Genomic DNA, 5,439 nt, shown 5'->3' on the forward strand with positions numbered 1-5,439 from the left:
AGGCTCTGAGGGAGAGCGCCTTGCCTCTCCCTACCTACGTCCTTGCAGGAGATTGTGGTGTTCCTCAGAGCAGCCTCATCATCCAGTCTCTGCCACGTCGTCATCCTGGCACTTCTCTGTGTCTCCCCCTCCCAACGCCCACTCCCGCTTCCTCTCTCCCTCCCTCTTTTCTTTTCTTTTTTCTTTTCCTTTCTTTTCCTTTTCTTTCTTCTTCTTTCTCTTTCCTCCTTTCCTCCTCCCTTCCTTTCTCTCTCTCTCTCTCTCTCTCTCTCTTTCTTTCTTTCTTTCTTTCTTTCTTTCTTTCTTTCTTTCTTTCTTTCTTTCTTTCTTTCTTTCTTTCTTTCTTTCTTCTCTCTCTCTCTCTCTCTCTCTCTCCCCCCCTTCCTTTCCTCCCTCCCTCCCTCCCTCCCTCCCTTCCTTCCTTCCTTCCTTCCTTCCTTCCTTCCTTCCTTCCTTCCTTCCTTCCTTTTTTGGCACAGGAGAGGGCTGCAGTGAGGTTAAAATGCTGCCTAGTGGTGGCAGGGAGGGGCTCAGGCAGAAACCAAACACCAGGGGGATGCAGAGGCACCCCTCAAATGCCTCTGGGCTCCAAAGGCTCCTAGTGCTTGAAGGTGACCCTTCTGAAGAGATACTAACCCAGCCCAGCCTCAGGGCCAGTTGTGTGGTCACCCCTCTTCCTGATGGGTTTCATCTGCTTGCTCATCAAGGAAGTTGTTTTTCAGGAAGTCACAGATGAGGGTCTGTGTGGGCAGAACCCAGGGCTTGCAGATCCAAAAGGGCCTGGGTCAGGTTCTTCCCAGGACCAAGGCCACTTCCATGGCATCCTGAAAGTAACACCACTCATCTTGGGGCAGCTTCAACACATCCTGGAAGAGAATGTGGCCACATGCTGGTTTTGCATCTTCAAGAGCACTGGGAGCCCTGCCAACTCTCAGAGAAAGAAGGCCAGAGAGACAGAGAGGCAGGTGTAGGAGGCCTGCAGATGCAGGGTGGCCAGGTGGTTGGTGAGGTCTTCACTTCAGTGGAATAATTCTGACAAGTTTGGGAGTTCATGGTTATTCAGAAATATGGATGTGAGCTCAAAAACGGTGTGTTTGTTGGACTTGGGGCCAAGGATGACTGAGATCATCCCATAGGTGGTAACTGGAAAATGGTTTGAGGGTGTTCAGAGTCTGGAAGAAGGGGTGTCCCTGGGTCTGACCTGTCCAAACACTGTTGAAGCAAGAGACTAATGAGGTGGGGGAGACCGCTGAGGGGACTGCGTCGGTCTCTTTTCTTAAAAGGATACCAGTGATGGGATTTAGGGCCAATGAATCTAATACGACCTCATCATGATTACATCTGCAAAGATTCTGCAGAATGGTCATATTTACAGGAACTGAGGGTGAAGACATTATCTTTTGGGGGGACATGAGTTGACTTACAATGCTGAACTCTTAAATGGGAACATTGCAGTGGCAGGACACTTCGTGCCTGGGTGGGGGCCAGAACCCCCCCCGCCCCCCGGCCTCCTGGACCATGAATAGAGCCAGGCTGGGCAGGGAGACACATACCTGCAGGCAGAAGGCCGCGATGGAGGAGCCAGGCACGGGCCCTGCTGCTCTGTGGGAGGGGAGGCCCGCCAGGTGGCGTCCAGGTGGACCACCCAGGACACGTGGGCCGGGCAAGGCAAGGGGGCATTTTTCACGGCTGCCATGAACACACATCTCTCCCTACAGCATGGTTTAAATCACCATGACAGGAAAACCTCAAACTTAGATCTGGGCTGAAGATGTTTTTATTTTTTTTCCTTGCTGATCGATTCTCTTGCTTTTAGCTAGTGGTTAGAAAGGTTTCCACAATTACAGTTAAATAGCTTGTGAGAAGCTCCTAGAAGACATCTTAAGTTGTCTACAGAAGTGGAGCTAGTTAAAGGAGAAATAAGTACTCAGTGAGGATTCGAGACTAGTGACAGCACATTCTTCGGGCTTTCCTACAGAGAGAGTCGTGGAAACGTTAAATGCAGTGAAATAGCTACTGTGATGTAGCAACAGCAAGCTGCAGGAGGGGTTGTAATTAACAGTACCTGGAACCGTGGTCACACTCTCTGCCTGACATTTCCCAGGAGAGCTGGGAGTGCAGTGATGTCCTTCCTGACCTGGGGCCTGCCCGGAGCAGTTCTTGGCCTGCAGGAGTTCAGTGCTGGAGCAACCCAGATAGAAGCCTGTCCTATTGCGCAGACCGATAAGAAGTTGGTGGTGTCCCTTGTTTTTGGCACATGGAAATGTGCACTTGAACTAACATGTATCCATTTGGTGATACCGAAATGCATTTTGTTTTTACCCGGGGTTCCCACGAACTGTCGCCTGCTCATTTAAGCAAGGCATGCTTCTGAGGCCAAGCTGAGAAAATTGCCAAAGAACAACAGCTTTCATTTTGGAAGAAATTTTCCTTTGGTCACTTGAACAATGGATTCAGTTACTAGAAACCTGAGTGCCTGCCGGTGAAAGCTCCATGTCCTATCTGTTAGCGCTGCCCTTCACCTTTGTTTGGGCTGTGGCCCCAGGACTGGCCACACAGACTCTCTTTCTTGGGCCAGACAGAGGTTGCTTAAGGGTGACTCAGACTGGAGATTAGGTCTAGGCAGAGGAGATAGTTGTTTCTAGTCAGCTTTCTCCTTGGGAGGAGGAAGTTCCCCTCCTAACTTTGTTCCAATGTCACCTTTCATGACTTTTTCTTCCAGCTGCTCTCTCACGTTCTCCAAGTTTGGGTCCCTGGACCTCATTCTGAGTATCCCCCGCCCAGGTTTATTCACTTCCTAGCTTCTCTGCAGACAGACTGCAGAATCGTAGCACCGGCCTTTTACCTAGGAGGAGGATCTAGACGTCCACCTGTCAGTTACTGTCATCTCCAGCGCAACGTTTCTGGTATCAGATTCACAGTTCATTCCGCGGTTCACACCTACAAACAGCCTGGCTCATGGTGAGCGTGCCTGTCAGGAAAGCTCGGTCCCCTGCGCACCCATTATCAAGCCTTACCGTCCACCCCCCGGGCCCCCTCTCCCTTTCTGCTTTCACCGTCAGGTCTACCTCCTCCGACTGAACTCCTGTCCTAGCTTTCCTCCCAACTGGTGTCCCGAGATTCTTTACAGCCACTGAACTGACTCGGTTAACCTCCCAACCCTGCTTGGGTAGCTACTAGAAAATTCCCCAGGGCTTCTCTCTTCCCTGTCAAGTGAAGCGCACGCGTTCTTCCTCCTGGAATGGAGGCTATTTCAAGATGGGACTTCCTTAGGGAGTGTGTGGCATTCTCTACCCATGTCCTGTTTGAGGTATAAGTGTAATCCTCCTTTCTCAATCTTCAGGCCTTTCCAGATGATCTGCCCCTTGGAATGGCCCAGTTCTCATTCTCATCTCCTTCTGCCGCATCCTTAACGTTCAAGGCTTACCTCAATTGCCACCACCTGCCTCCCACCTTGCTGAGACCTCATCACACTCTTGAGGCTTCATTTGTAGCATCTGCACAGAAAAATACTTGGATCTGCCCTTGTGAGTTCACTGTAGGCTACTGGAGTCCCTGGGAGAGGCCCTTGTACCTAGATGTTGGGGATGCTTCTTAAATTGCCTGTGGGCCAATGCTTACCGTCTGCTCCCTGGCCCCGGGGCCAGCCCAGCAGGCCCATCACAGCTTTCCTTTATTCCACTTTTTAAATCAGATACAGACAATAGATTTGACATGGAAAGAACTACCCTGCTTCCTCAACCCTAACTGATTTTGTATTTTGTTGGAGGCAAACACATATATATGTTGGAGGCAAAAGGAAATATCCAAGGTTCAGGTCAACACTAATTTGTAAGTATTTCTGCCAGTTGGAAAAGAAAACTTTGAAAAACACATTTAACTTTTCTTCTTTTAACTTGGGAAAAATTTGAAAGGTATAGCCTTTCAAGGAAACAAGATACTTTGAAAAAGAAAAGAAAAAAAAAAAAAACCGTCTGGCTTCATGCAGTGGAATCCTGTCAAGCTGACCTAATCTTTTGTGACAGAGCAGCAGACCTGGTAGATCAAGGGGGAAAACAATGGTTGGAATTTATCTTTGCCAGTTTCATGATTCCTGGGTCCCACTCAGAATGATTATCATTAAACTGGTTAAAAGGGGGGGTGGGTGGGTGGGGGGTGTGTGTGTGTGTGTGTGTGTGTGTGTGTGTGAGAGAGAGAGAGAGAGAGAGAGAGAGAGAGGATGCACTCTCATGAGCCAGTTCTAGCTGGGGGACAGATGTGGTCTCCCTAGGGGTCACCCTTGGAGCCCAGTGGCTCTGAACTGTTCACCTGACTGGGCCAGATGACAGCAAAGAGAACATATTCAAAGCCAGGATTAATGTCAAGGTGGGGTGGGGGTGTAGATGAATAATCAGCAAGAACAGTAACCTTGGCAATTACTTAAGTGAGCAACAGAAATATGCAGGCTGTTGCAGGCTGTTGCACGCTGTTGCTTGACCAGAAGAGATCTTACGTCTGGGGAGAACAGTGGTCACTGGTGCAGTGTTATATACTAAGACTGTAATGCTGAGATGAATAACTACAACATGGCGGAGGCCTGGACTCCTAACCTTGTATTAACTGTATCCCCTTCCAAATCCATAGCTAGAGAATTCTGACAATGTTCAAAGGAGGGCCGCAGGTATAATTAAACTAGGCTGGGATGTGGATACTGAAGACTTCTACAAAAAAAGTTAAATGAATTAGATGTACTGAACTCAGAAATCGGCAACCTTACAAGGGCAGTAACAAACAAAAATAGAAATAGGTTTAAATTACAACACATGAGAATAAAATTAAATGTAAGGAAGAGCCTCCTTTGTCTTGAGATGGATAAATGGGTCATTAACGTAGAACAGATTTCTGTAGGATGGTTTGAAAGTGCTTGAGGCTAGCTCAGACAGACCTGAATCACCTCGGAAATATGTCTCTGTCCATATTGCTCTAAGATGACTTTAAAGTACTTCTTTAAACTCAAAAAGGAAAATGAAGAGGCAGCCAGTGCCTCAGTTGTTTTAATGGCCTCAGCCTTTGTCATCACTGATAAAGAGATGTTTAAACATAATATGAAGCTCTTCCCTACAAAGACCAGCAACAGGACCGCAGCCATGGGCCAGGACTTTCCTGTGAGACAGTGCAGGTTTGCTCCACACTACAGTCAAACACATAGGGAATAGGTTTCTATTTCCCTACTTTAGTATAAACAAGTTCCTAATAAAGGATGGATCTAAGCTAAGCAAATTTGTGTGCACGGCATCCTAAGCAGTTAGTGTCTGTTCCTGAACACTATCCCATTCAAACACTTTTCTTCAAGGAGTGATGTGGCACAGAGGAAAAAAAGAACACAATTTTTGCTTCAACATTGCCCATAACTAATAAATCACACACTCAGTTGTATGTAAGTTAATTCTTTAAATTTAA

Source organism: Pteronotus mesoamericanus, unplaced genomic scaffold (genome assembly GCF_021234165.1).
Source record: "Pteronotus mesoamericanus isolate MK-2021 breed Mesoamerican mustached bat unplaced genomic scaffold, CSHL_Meso_final scaffold_54, whole genome shotgun sequence".
Lineage (NCBI taxonomy): Eukaryota > Metazoa > Chordata > Mammalia > Chiroptera > Mormoopidae > Pteronotus > Pteronotus mesoamericanus.